This window comes from Brachyistius frenatus, unplaced genomic scaffold (genome assembly GCF_029030835.1).
Source record: "Brachyistius frenatus isolate BFR_SWC_R1_liver_20210118 unplaced genomic scaffold, ASM2903083v1 Contig_168, whole genome shotgun sequence".
Lineage (NCBI taxonomy): Eukaryota > Metazoa > Chordata > Actinopteri > Embiotocidae > Brachyistius > Brachyistius frenatus.
In genome coordinates, this window is record NW_027210767.1 from 64,072 (window position 1) to 79,250 (window position 15,179).

A 15,179-nucleotide genomic window follows, 5' to 3' on the forward strand; every position below is an offset into this window, starting at 1 on the left:
TGGGGACAGGGGACAGGGTTCAGGTTTATGTTCGGGTTAGGGACCTAGGAATGCACTGTGCCAAAGGGAGTCCTCACAAAGACAGATTGACTAATGTGTGTGTGCGTGTGTGTGTGTGTGTGTGTGTGTGTGTGTGTGTGTGTGTGTGTGTGTGTGTGTGTGTGTGTGTGTGTGTGTGTGTGTGTGTGTGTGTGTGTGTGTGTGTGTTTACAGTGTGACCAGTATCTGAGCCGCCTGCAGACTGGGATAATCCCAGCTGAGCTGCTGACCTCGACACAAAACCACTTCAACAGGAGACCAGGGACCCCAAACAGACGACAGCAGGGAGGGGCGAGAGAGGGGGGGCAACAAAAGAGAGACTACAGTGACCCTGTACAGTGGTACTTGGAGGGGTTGGGGGAGAAAATTTTGGTTACGATGCAGCATAAACAAATGCAACTAATATCAAAGAATACAAAGCTGCTCTCATCCGTTCTGTTGTTGGTTTCATGTTTTTGAAACGTGTTATTCTAATTTCATATTTTCTTAGTACTGCAACAAATCCTTAAATTAGATCAACAAAAATAAATACTACAGTGACCGTGTACTGTGGTACGGGGTGTGTGGAGGGGGGTCGGTGGTGGGTGTTATGGTGTGATTTAGGTTACAGACTTGTTGTTTTGTCTGTTAAAGAAAAGACTGCAGTTGCTTTAGAAGTAGAATAAAACCTTTAGCGACTCCAGAAGGAGCCGTGTGACATCTGGGAAAAGATTTGCATCAAAATGAAACAAACAATTATTCAATAATCAAAAATAGTTGCATATTTCTTTTTCTGGTTTTCAAATTGTTTCAGCCCTGAATGACATTATTGTTTCTGCCATAATAAGAGATATTAAAGTATCGTCTGCAAATTAAATATTCACTGTCAAATATCAGGTTGATCATTAGTGTGAATTAGAAATAATAAGGGACCTAAAATTGAGCCCTGAGGTACTCCAGATTTAACACAGTAGTAAATGCACATATTTATCTTTTAACATGAAGCTGCCATCGCCTTTTCTGTTGATGGTTTTGTGGGTTTTTAAAATGTCTGATTGTAATTTCATATATTCTTGTCAATACAGCAAAACCTATATCAGAGGTAGCCCTTGCGAACGTGGTTTTGGTTTGCACAGCTACTGTAGCCAGTCCGTCTAATCAATAACAGAGGACTTGAGTTGTCTAACCAAACAGCTGCAAACATTTTTAAACTAAATTTATGAAACCCAGTGAAGGGATATTCGTCCTTAGGAGTTTTTTTCCTGGCGCTTATCAGACTTTTACAATATACTTCTGTTGCTTGGTGCAAGTGACACTAATATACACATTTCTGTGGTATTTCTTAGGGTTTTGGTGCACTGAATACCTGCAGATACACACCTGTGGTCCGTTGGATCAGTGAATTGGGAGCCTCCATCGTGTGATGCTGCCGGATGACAGCGAGCTGTTCGGACACGTCGAAGCACCGAAGCAGAGGCCTGCAGTGAGCCAGAGATGAGCTGCAGATAAACGACAGAACAAAGAGAGATAACGCCTCATCACACCGACACACAGGGCCGGATTAACCTGCGGAAGGGGCCTCGGGGCCCGAAGTGACCCCCCCAACGGAAACAAACCAGCAGTCTGCAGCTGAAATGATCATTAATCCATTAATTAACTGATAGGAAGTGATCTTTGATGAATCTTTTAAGTCATTTTCAGCTTAAACATGTATGCTTGCAAATTTTTCTGTTGTCTATAATAATCTGAATATTTGGGGTTTTCAGTGTTAATAAGGAGGAAAATAACCAACGACGATGATAACTGTTGTTCCCCTGTGGTGGATTAACACGACATCACAGGATGTTTTCTGTCTGTTGCAGGACAAACAGCTGAACGCAGATCTGATCCATTGATCAGGTCTGAAATCTGTGGCCGCCTCGTCACGTCCAGCCTCAGAAGAATGTTTGGATCGGCGCCACCACGGTCCTGTTCATCCTCCAACTAGCTGCCACGTTGCTTGCTCTTCTTCTGTCAGCTGTAAGACTGGATCAGTTTGTGTTTTTGAGCTGCCGGACTCACAAAAGGTTAAAGCAACATTTCAGTTGGAGTCATTCCTGTCCGGCATCACATGTTTTTATCACATTAACGGATATTTTCAGCTCCCCTTTCATGTCTCTTCAGCTTGGTGCATTCTGGGTAATCGGACGGGATCTTCCCACCGTAAATCTACAGCTCGTCAAAGTTTCCTATTAAATGGCTTTATTAAATCACCAGCAGCCGACAGCCAAGCCTGTGTGTGTGTGTGTGTGTGTGTGTGTGTGTGTGTGTGTGTGTGTGTGTGTGTGTGTTTCTGTGTGTGAAGAGTTTAGCAGATGTTACAGTAGGAAAGCCTCAAACAGCAAAAACAGAGAGATGCTGCCTTCAAGTGGAACTCATGAGCTCGCTGTTACGAAATGGGAAGTCATGTGCACGGTATGCTTGCCGTTCAAGTGGTTGATTCCATTGCTAGGCAACAGCAACATCGACGGCGGCTAGAGGCCAAAGAAGCTAACAGATTAGCAAACCAGCGGGCGGGTAACGTAATGCAGGAAATGGGATAATGACAGAGGGAGAAGATGTTGGAACAGCAGCTTCCTCCGAATAATCAAAACGCTCCAATTACTAAAATTTGAATATTTCCATCAAACAAACAAAAAATCAACGTCATGTCTCCAACCATTTATGAAAACGTCAGCTAACTTGTCACAACTCGTGAAAAATATTCTGAATACCACGAGAGGGCGACATTCGTTTGGACTCTTCTTGTGAACACGATACACACAACCCCCGTTTTAAGTCACCAACATTAGCAGCGATAATGTTTGCAGCCACGATGTAGCCGAGTCGTGTTTCTTGTTGCTCCGTTTGTGTTTCCTGGTTGAGATTTAGGTATGGAAAGGTTCATCCAACTGGACAAGTTGGACCATCTCGGATGACAAATACCGTTGTGTAGTGTTTAGAAATATGCCGTAAATGTTGTCCACCTGCGTCCTCCTGTCTGTATGTCTATCTGTCTCCCTTCGCAGTAATAATTGGGTCTGTCTGTCTGTTTCTGTCTGTCTTATTGTTCTGCAGCTTCTTGGTGGATTAAAGCTGAATAATAATTGACTTGTTTCACCCTCAGGTGAAAACAGCTTTAATTAAACGCTTTGTGGTCACGATTGTGTGTGTGTGTGTGTGTGTGTGTGTGTGTGTGTGTGTGTGTGTGTGTGTGTTAATCCTGCTTTATTAAACACTGCAGCCTTGCACACGCGTTTAAATGTCACTGCAGGCAATGACACAAAAACACACACACGCACACGCACACACACACGCACACACACACACACACACACACACACACACACACACACACACGCACACACACACACACACACACACACACACACACACACACACAGAGCGTCAGACTCTGTATGTTCATATTTATGTTCGTTATCTTGCAATGCAGCAAGTTACTGATGACATCACTGTGACCTCTGACCTCACTGCCGCAGGGTGTGTATGTGCGATCATTATGCAATGTATAAGTGGTAGATTTATACTAGAGAGGGAGTTCGTGGTGGGGGGTGGGGGTTGGGGTGTCTCTGCAGGGCTGTTGTAGGAGGATAAAATCACATCTGGTTGGCCCCTATGTTAATACTGTTACATATACACATTGGTACTGCCCCTTGTTCCTGAAGTATGGAAGTGTGTGTGTGTGTGTGTGTGTGTGTGTGTGTGGGGAGAGGGCGGGGGGGTCAGAGGGATAATGAAGGAGATTTTACTGGATGACCTCACCGTGTTTATGTGTGTAAATTCCACCCAGGTGTCAATATAGTAATGGAGCTGTTGGAGAGAGATGGTAAATTTTATTGATAATTCAATATTGCGATGAAGCCGAGGGGACCGGAGACCACGAGGTCAAACCGTAAAATAAAAAAAAGACTGCGGGGCGAGCGACTGACAGAAAGACAGGGAGAGTCCGAGAGAGAGGGAGAGGGTTGTAATGAAGCTAACGGGACGAGAGAACAAAGGCGTCGAAGAAAATCTAAATGAACAGAATTCAGTCTGAACACACAAGTCAAGAAGTCCCTGTTGGACATTATGAAAGTTTGATGTGCAGGGTCTGAATTAACCGATGGCTCAATAGCTGATTGGCTGATGGCCCGATAGTCGGTTGACTCAATAGTCTGTTGGCCTGATAGTCCGATGGCCCAATGATCCAATGCTGCGACAGTCCAATTGCCCAGTGGCTCAATGGCCCATCTTTTGTTTGTGCGTTTTTTTTTTTTTTTTAAATCAACAGCAGGGTTCAGTTTAATTTCCATAACCTGTAAATCTCCGAGGTGTCAGTACAGTAACGGAGCTGCTGCAGACAGACAGTAAATCACTGCTGATAGTCCACCACTGCGATGGAGCTGAAGGGGAACGAGAGACCACGAAGACCAAAAAGAAACGCTCTGAATTTCCCCCAAATAAACAGAATCCACAGTTTACATTAAAACATGCGAAATAATCTCTTTTCTGTCAACACGGTAGGAAAAATAATACACAAATGCAGAGCTGCTGTCGTCCGACAGACAGCGTGACTCCTCTATAAACCTGTCTCACTCACAGTTAATCCACAAACACAAAGGGCAGATTTTACAGCCGCTCTCTGCCGACAATAAACCACAGAGGACGACGCCAGATAGATAGTTATGTAGCTAGCTCGATAGCTTAGCTCCAGAGGGACCTCAGTCTGCTGTCTTGCAGTGTAACAGGGTCCTTTGCATTTTAAACAGCTTGTAATGGGGCGCTATGGTTTGAGTAAAACCCTCTGAATTGCCTCTGCTGTTTCCTTGTCTTCATTGTTGGCTGTAATTTACTTTTCCTCTTTGTTTTCAGCAGGTTTTTTTTTTTTATTGTGTTTCGCATCTCAGTTTTTTTTTTATCTGATCAGCTTCATTTCTCCTTAATGAGTTGAACCAAACGTCCTGAGGATGAACTGCAGTCCCAGAATGACACAACCAGCGTATCGTGTGGGAGAAACAGATGTGCGTTACAGTACGTTTGTCAGAGATGGATCTGCTGCAGAGTTTCTCGGTCTCACTGCTGTCGGCGAATCGTCCGCACTCAGCAACTCGTCCGTCTCCATCCAGCTCTGCTGACGCCTCATCGGAGCTGGAAAAATACAAAAACTCCAGCAGGTCTGACGGCCAGGGAGGGTCCCTGAACGCAAGCAGACACAAAGCAGAAAAACAAGAACGAAAACATTGTATTTACAGACGCTGTGAGCTAAAAGTGAAGAAAAATGACACAATAAACAATCTGACAAGAAACCCTGAAGCAAAGCTGTGCAGCAGATATCTGTTGTTTTCCTCTCCACTCCGACGCCTCCCACACAACCTCGCTGCAAACCACCTGAGGATAAATGACTCCGAGTCTTTTCTCTCTCGGCCGCCGCGGAACAAAAAAGGCCAAACAAAAATGAATATTTCATGATCCCAACAAGATCTGTAATTACTGTTGACCTGCAGGAGGAGGAGGAGAAGGAGGAGGAGAGGAGACCTCTTCATCCTCATCTTCCTCCGCTGAACCTGCAGACTGAGAAGATGAAACAGCTTTAAGAATCAGACTCTTTACCTGCAGTTTCCTTCTTCTGTTTTCATTCACGAGGCTAACGAGGGATTCATCAAAGCAGATTATGTATGATTTTGTCACAGAAATGAAGGGTCTCACCTGACGAAAATGTCCAGTTAATGTCATAATTTGAAGCTCCATTGAGCAACTATTAGATTAACGATGAGCAGTGTTGTTTTTAATGAGTTATCGACGACTTTGAACAAATGCAAAACCAGAAAATTATAGTTTTAGTGGTGCGGTGACTAAACCCTGTATGTGTGAAAAGAAGAACAATTTTACTGCAATGTTTTGAACAGTGACTCCCAATCAGGTATTCTTAGCCTACAGGTTACTGCTGCAGGAATTAATTCAACTAATTAAAAAAAAAAAAAAAGAAAACTGCCTTGGGTCAGCGGTAACTGTGGCGGTTTAAACCGCCTTTCCACCACCGGTTACCTGCTTGGCGCTAGTTTTGTTTTTTGTTTTTTTTACTGTTTTTTGTTTTGTTTTCCATTGATAGTATCTGGAACGAGGTTCCAAGTGAAGCGAGCTGAAAACACAAAGTGAATTAAAAACAATGAAGAAAAAAATCCAGCAAAACATTGTGATGAGCACAGAGAAGGAGGAAGCAGTAACCTTCGTGAGTAATTATCCCAAGTTACGTCTTTTTTTTATCAACATCGGCACCTGAATTACAAACATTTTTGTGACCCGACGTTGATCGCGACGCGTAATTCGAAAAACTTGCTCACAAAGGTTGTTGCTTCCTCCTGTTTCGTGCACGTCACCGTACTGCGCTGCTGGTTGTTTTTTTTTCTTTTTCGGAAAGGCTTTCTTTAATACCTTCATCAGAGCTTCTATTGAGTACCTTTACTGTACAGAAATTGTGGGAGTACCGTATTGCAAAATCGCAAGCTCCTGCAAATATTAATTGCTTGAATTTCTGTTAATTAATGAGGCCGTCAGATTTCCTAGAGGGACTTGAAACTCAAACCTTCCTCACATTAAACTACACCTGGACAAAAGACTGATGTAGCGTAATTAAACTTGCTCGCTTTCAGTTTATAAGCTGGTGTCTGGTTAGTTATCGCATATGTTCATTGATGGATCAATTCATTTCAGAGCAGATCGATATACACCCGAGCCGATAAAGCCCAGTGGATTGTGGGTCAGTCCGTCTGCGGATTGTGGTTTATAATTTCAGTCTTCATAGGATCCTGATCTCAGACCTCCTGAGACTCTGCCCGTCAAACCAGCATCTCATTAACATTCATGAGGCAGAGCGTTTGTGCGTTAAACAGATGGTGCCTGTCACCTGGGACCATGCAGCCCACCACTCTACCTGGCAGGTGAGCTTCCTGCCCGGTCCACACATGTTTTATGTCGTTGAGACTCGTCTCTGCCACCATCAGGTGATCGTCCAGGATTCGTCCCGCTGCAGGACAACGAGCCAAAAGATTTTTGGCAAAATGAAGACGTTAACGTGTTGGAGCCTGACTGACTGTCTGCTCTTCATCTCCTCTGCTCTGACCTTCTGTGACCTCTGACCTCTGACCCTCTTCCTCCTGCTCCTCTGGGATTCCCCGAGGCCTGATGAGAGGAGGAAGAGGAGGAGGAGGAGGACAGATTTACATGTCGATGCCAGCTGAGTCTAAATCTTTCTTTAATCTGCTGGAGCAGAAAAAAAAGATGCGGTTCAGACTTTTGTGTTTCCAGCTAAAAACAAAAAAAAAAACAAAGACTGGTTCAGGAAGCACGACATCATCAGTGGGCGTGTCTTACTTAAAAGACATTTTCCATACCGTTTGTCTCGGTTACGACTGCTCAGCATCCACAACAGTCTCAACACTGCTGGACTGAAGTATTTTAGAGAAGAAGTTAAAGGCTCAGAGTAAAGAGCAGATATTTCCCTCAGGAGATGGTGGAGACCAAACACAGAGCTAAAAGAGCTGCAAATGATGCTCCGGTTGCTGCATGTTCACCGCCTGGGTTCACAGCTGTCTCCAGGCATCCAAATAAAATCAGTCAGCTCAGCTTTAACGGCTCAACGAAGCAGCGCCGTTACGTATTCATGTTTCTCAGTTAAAGGTTGCGTGTGTTCTCGTGTCCCTTCTTCAACCTCTGTCTGATTAATGACGTAATTAACCCACTGACAGTCCCAGCGTGTGTGGTTCATTAGCATGTTAAAGGTGTGTTCATTAGCCGAGGTCATTACAGGCTGCAGGGCTGCAGCTCTGCCCGGCTCAGATTTCAGAAATCACCATAACACTGAAACAGCAACCTCCACAGTTTGACATCTGTCCGGGAGACCTTTGTCTCCATGCACCGTCCACTGTCAAAGAAACGGAAAAAACAGTACCAGAGGAGCTCTGGCAGCCATCAGCCTCTTGGGGGAGATTTAACCTGTAAAAATTGAGCTCACGAAAAGAGAACTGTAAAAAAGGTGGTACAAAAAATAAAACAGTCTGATGCACAACAGCAACAGAGAGACTCGAAATGAAGAAGAAAGGACGAAAGCCCAACGCAAAGAGACTCAATAAACAGGAAAGATAGACAATCCAACAAAAAAAAAAAAGAGTCACAGAGTGAACACAAAGAGACACAAAGAGACAGAAAACAAGCACGACAAGGTGAAAACTTACCAGAAAGAGACAGAACACGTTAAAAATAGCACAAAATAAAGTTAAAAAAAAAACAGATGAAATTGTTCAACGAAAAGACAGAACAGATGCACATAAATGCAAAAGCACTGCAAAAAGACACAAATTGATCACAACTACATGTGAACCAGTTGCAAAGAGTCTCAAAAGGACCAGAAAGATACCCAAACCAACAACAACAACAAAAAAACAGCAAATGACGATTACAAGGGTTAAAATGACAGAAGAGATTAGAAAGAGAAACAAAGAGATGTAAAAATAACCAACACACATGAAAAATGTATGTTTACATTCAGAGTGACTGGAACTAGAAAATATTTGGTGTTATTGTGTTAAAAAAACCAAAATGATGTCAAAAAAGGTGATTCTCTGCAGGTGAGTTCTGAAAACAGCCGTTTAGCTGATCTGGAGTCTGTCTGAACTCAGTCCGGGTCGTCAGGTCGACTTTCTGCTTCCTTCACAGGCAGTCGATGGTCAAAGGTCACAGATTAGAGGTCACAGAGGTCATCAACTGACCTCTGACCTCCTCCCACCACTGCAGGTTGTGATGATTGCACAAAGTAAAAATCATCCTCAGGTAGATTTTTTCTTCTGTCCTCCTTAAACAGCCCGGCTGCTTCCAGAATAGATTGACCTGGTTTCTGAAACGAGGGCACGGAGAAACCTTGAGGAGAGTCGAGTTTCTGGTCTAAACTGGAACAGGATCTGGATCAGAACCAGGATTTGGATCAGGATCAGGATCAGGGTCAAGATAGGAACTGGGATCAGGATCAGGGTCAGAATCAGGATCATCCGGATTGAGATTGGGATCCATATCAGAGACAGGATCTGTATTAGGTTCAGTGTTAGATTTGAGATCAGGGTCAGGATCGGGAAATTGAATCCAGATCAGAGTCAGGATCGGTATTGGGATCAGGATCAGGACCAGGATCGGGTTTGACTTCAGAACAGTTTATTTTACTAGAGTTTAATTTTTCCTTTTGATTTGTCTTGCAGCCTTTATGTCTCATGTGAAGCACTTTGTTTTGCTGGAAGCTGCTGTTCCAGTAAAGCTGCCTATAGAAACACATAAAACCATTTTTTATTGGTTGCCTAAACACATTTCCTTCTCTCCCGAGACAGTCAAACGTCTCTCGACTGAAGCCGCCACTCAGTCAATTGGCTAATTAACTTCTTTAATTTTCAAATTTCCTCTCCGTCTTTCTGTCGATTCATTTTCTCCCTCTCCCTCACACACCCAGGCACACACACACCCAGGCGCGCGCGCACACACACACACACACACACACACACACACACACACACACACACACACACACACACACACACACACACACACACACACACACACACACACACACACACACACCTCTCAGCTGGACTGTCAGTCAACCCTGCTGTGCGGCTGGTTTCCATGGAAACGGGAGAAAACAGCGGTCCAGGTCTGTCTATTTTGTGTGACATAGGAATGAGATTTAAAGCTTCGCTGCAGCTGAATGCAGGCAGATAGACAGGCAGACAGACAGACAGGCAAACGGGTTTCACAAAAGAAAAAAGACATGATAGTTTGATTTCTCTCTGTTAACACATCAGTGCCTTCACAGAGCGACGGTTTGTCTGATAGGATAAACAATGGTTTCCATGGAGATTCATTATCTGCTGGTTTCATTTGCTTCCGTCTGAAGTGACTCTCTTCACCTTTGACTCTGAACACAGTCTTTCAAACCAAACAACCAATTATCATCTCCTCTTTTGTCAATACAAGACAACCCGGTCATGACAGGTCAGATAGGAGCTGATTTACAACCACAGACTGTGTATTTAAAAAAAAGTGAAACTAAACTCTGGGCCTTTCTGTGCGGAGTTTGCATGTTCTCCCTGTGCTTGCGTGGGTTCTCTCCGGGTTCTCCGGCTTCCTCCCATCACCCAAAAACATGCACCTCAGGTCAGGTTACCTGGCGCCGCGCTAGTGGCAGCCTGTTGCAGCAGCTCCCCCCTGAGTGCCCCCCTGCTGTAGCGAAGAAATTTCCCCTCGGGGATTAATAAAAGTGAAATAAAAAAAAAATAAAATAATGCACGAGTGCTTTAAAGTGCAATACCACTGAGGGCCAATAGGGGCTGGGTAAAAAAAAAAAAAAAAAAAAACCTCTGCCTCTTATTCAAAAAGTATCCACTTCTTTCAGGAAATATAAAGGTAATATTTTCCAGTCATTATTGTGTAGCTAAATTCACTCCTTCAGATCAGATTTCTGTTGGTCCTTCGGAAAATAATTCCATCATCAATTAGATATTAGGGCTCAAACAGAGCTATGTTTGTGTGCAGATATTCTCCTCTAAAAATATAATGACAGTTAAAGTATTCTTTTTTTGCAAATATAAAATTCTAATTTACAAAATATTGAACCTTTACTTTTTTTTATATATATATATAATGATTTATTTGTTTGTAATATATTATTTAGAAATACATATTTTTCTTGAATTCTGTAAAAATGTTTCTTCTCGTTATTTGTGATAAACTGTCCTGATACTGAAGTTGAATGACTCACTTTGCTACTAAAAAATAACTGATCAGTTATTCATTTAGTTAATCAACGACCCTGCCAGTGGTGTAGGACGCTGCAGTCCTGCTGTTAACCCCTCATTGACCTTTGACCCTGCAGCTCGGGCATCGAAGCAGCTGACGAATGAACCTGATTTCACTTATTGATCGATTCTTTTATTGTTTGCGTCTGAGCGGCTGTGAAACGAGTCAACGTTATGAGTCAGTAGTTTGGGTGGGACTTCCTGTGAGGTCAGAAAATATCTGCAAGGCTGCAGCTAAAGGCTAACACCAGCGTGCTAACATGCTCACAATGGTGAGGAAAGTGTCCTGATACATACGTGAAATAAAGATTCAAACCTGTAGCAGAATATTAGCAATACACTGTCAACAAAATTTATTTGGGGAAACATTATGTTATTGACGTTTCTGAAAAAAGTGCGCAACTTAATGTAAACATTACCATGGTGATCTGATGAAGTCAAACAGACTGAAGTCAAACACCACTGAACTAGTTTCTAACCAGTGCCAGCTGATGATGGTATACACACACACACCAGCAGACATGGAGGAGTGTGAGTGTGTGCGTGTGTGTGTGTGTGTGTGTGTGTGTGTGTGTGTGTGTGGGCGGCAGCGTGGGCGAGTGTGTGCACTCTTTAACCTGCTTTTAAAGAAGAGCTTCATCTTCTTATTGATTTCAGCTTTAGGTTTATATTTCTCATCCTGCAGCGTTTCCATGAAGATAATAAATAATGTGAGGAAATCCACCAACTCAAAATATCACTGTGGGCTTCGCAGGGAACTGCGGGGGAACCCCAAAACACTGTCGGCCAGCCAGAGCGTTGCTTAATTTCAACTCAAATTCATTTAAATGGTGTCATATCCCAACACAAGTCATCTCAGGGCACTAAACACAGGAAAATCACCACAACAGAACTTTACAGCAATTCAACAAAACCCTCCAACAGAACCAGGCTCAGAGGTGGGCGGCCATCTACCTCGGAGAGATAAGAAGAAGAAGAAGAAGAAGACGAGACAGCAGAGAGAGAAAAGACCAGCATAGACTGACAACAAACAACAAACGAGTAATATCCAGACCTATCACCACCGTGCTGTGGTGGAAATTTGGGCTAAAATGCTGTGGTGGAGGGACACACAGACGCTTCAGGAAATCTCAGCTTCCCCCTTCCACACTGATGTGAAACCCCTCCTGACATCACCTGCCGTCTTCCTCTTCTTCCTCTGTGATTCGTGCCGCCGAAGGTAAACTGAGCTGTAGACGCTGATTGATTTCCTGGAAACAGCCTCCGCCTACTGCTGTGAGGTTCTCCTTGTTATTTTCTCCTCCTGCCTGCAGCGCATCGACCCGCAGTCGATCCGCCTCAAGCAGTTGTTCTGCTTCTAAATAAAGTTGTGCGAGTTTGAACATCAGGAGGTCGGAAGGGTCAAAGGTTAAAAGCTTCATGCAGAATATTTTCTGACTCGTCTCGTGTTTTTTTTTTCAGTTTTCTGCTGAACTAAACTTCTTCTCCTCCTTTCGCCCCGGAAATGAGAATGGGCTCGCAAAACCTGATTCAAACCTGAACCCTAAAACCTTGTCGTGAGGACCGCTTCACTGTCCTCACAATGCAGAAATGTCCTCACAATACACAAATGTCCTCACAATACACAAATGCCCTCACAATGCAGATATGTCTTCACAGCAACGGTTTTGAACCTAAATGGGTCCACATAAAAATAGAAAGACACACAAACACACACACACACACACACACACGCACACACACACGCACACACACACGCACACACACACACACACACACACACACACACACACACACACACACACACACACACACACGCACACACACACACACACACACACACAGAGAGAGACGGATCAGGCTGTCAGCTCAGGGGGAACAGAGAAATAAATCACTGCAGTGTTACTCACAGGAAACACTGAAAATCCTTGAGAGTGCCCTTAAACACACAAACACACTAAAATACACACACACAAACACACACTAAAACACACACACACAAAAACCCACACTGTGCAGCCATTTGCTCGCCTCCTTCAACGCCTTCAGATACAGAAAATCCCTGCTGCCCTTCACACTTAGCTGCAGCTGTGTGTGTGTGTGTGTCTGTGTGTGTATTTTATGTGTGCGGGTGTTTTCGTGTGTGTCCCTGCAGAGTCAGTATGTCGGCGTCTCGCAGCCAAACCTGCAGCTCAGATGGAAAAACTGAAAAAAGAAAATCAGAGTAGAGCTGCTGCATTCAGGCTCTTCGTGAAAACACAGTGCTCACTATGAAAATAAATCTGTGAGCACTTCACTCTTCTGGACTGTAATTTAAATATATAAGTATTCATTACAACATAGTGAGACATTAATATGTTCTGTTCGGGGTCCTGGAGGATCTGCAGTCAGGTTACATCAGTTACTCCCCGCCGGAGTTCTTGTACCTTAAGAGGAACTTCTGTGCTCTCCAAGAAAAAACAGAAAGACAAAGTGTGCATTGAGTCCATACCCGCTGACACTCCCGGAGGTCTTTTAATGACGTCATCTCTTCTTCTGCAGCGCTCATTGGCGCCGACTGGACAATTAATGCCACTTCACGGAGTTCCACAGGGTTCTCTGTACGGGGGCCGATACTTTTCACGTCGTGCACGCTTCGGGAGATAAACGCAGCTTAATCATTTACAGTCATTAATTGAAATCAAGCGTTCCGTCTTCAGTGAAAAGAGAGGATTCTTGCGCAGGTTACGGCACTGTGCTAAACTGTGCAGCAGCAAAAACAGAAGTCAGAATGTCGTCTAAACGGCGAGAGGCACCGCAGAGCCGCAGCGGTCCGAGCGAAACACAGATGAACAGTGTTTTAGTGTGCAGACGTCCTCCGAGTGTTGGCTGCATGTAAATGAATCTCGGGAGAGCGGGCCAACAAGACCAGTCAGCAATTTCCTGTAGAGAGCACATAGATCGCCTTGTTGTCACCTCACCCTCTTTACATTCAGCACGGGGAACGTGCAGAAATATAACCTGCAGACAAACACGCCGAATGCACAGATTCATGATGGAGTTTATTTCTAACAGCAGATCCGGGAGCTGTGCTTGGGTGAATATTCTGTCAGATAAATGTTTTTGGTTTTGCCCTTCATTTCTTTTCTGTAACACGTTGTTGTCTGGATGCAGATATGAAAGGCTCACTGTGTGTTTGGGCACGAATCTGGAGACAGATACATGAAGCCAGTTGAAGCATGCAGAGTGTGTGTGTGTGTGTGTGTGTGTGTGTGTGTGTGTGTGTGTGTGTGTGTGTGTGTGTGTGTGTGTGTGTGTGTGTGTGTGTGTCTGAGACCATCTGTAGGACCATATGTGTTTCCAGCCAGCCAGACCATTTAGAGATTCAGACTGACTTCAGGAGGTCAGCGCACACACACACACACACACACACACACACACACACACACACACACACACACACACACACACACACACACACACACACACACACACACACACACACACACACACACACACACACTGTTAGCTCTGTGTGTCTTTGGAGTTCCAGTTGGTCAGCGACCATCAGATCCCAGATCAGAACGAACAGATCAAAGACAACAAATACCTGTGTCATACCCACACGTAAAATGAACAGCTAATATTAAGCAATCTGGTTGGTTGTGGTTTGGACAGGATTTCTCACAGATTCTTTTATCTTTATCTATCCAACCCCTCCCAGTCTACCTCGCAACCTGGGGCTCTGTCACATGACCTCCATCACCTCCTTCCACTCTGGTTATACGTGCGTGTACGTTTCACACCCATGTGAGTCAAAACATGACACTGACACGATATTCTCTTGTGTGCTGACGGGTGAATTACACGCTTTGGCAATCTACCAGGGAAACTAAAATCGCCTGCTGAACCTGAAAGACAACACGCAGAGATACATAAAAAGGAAATTGACAAGCTGGAAATGAACAGCTAAGCGAACAAAATGGACGTCATACCGAACTGTTTTGGTGAAGAGGAAGCTGAGCAGGGAGGCAATCCTTTCAAATTACGAGCACATCTACGCTCCGACCTTCACCTACGATTATGAGCGACCAAAAGAATAAAATGGCAGATACAAAGGGTGAAATGAGTTTCCTCAGCTGGGTGGGCAGACTCAGACATTAAAGATAAAGAAGGAAACTCCGACCGGATAGATGGATGAAAACAAAATGAGCCATCAAATGCTTTAAAGACTTGTGTTAGAAAAAAAAAGAAGTGTACTTTTAGACATTTAGGAGCGGGTCAATGACACTTCGAGATTTCTATGCTACTGAGAAACGGTAGAGGCGA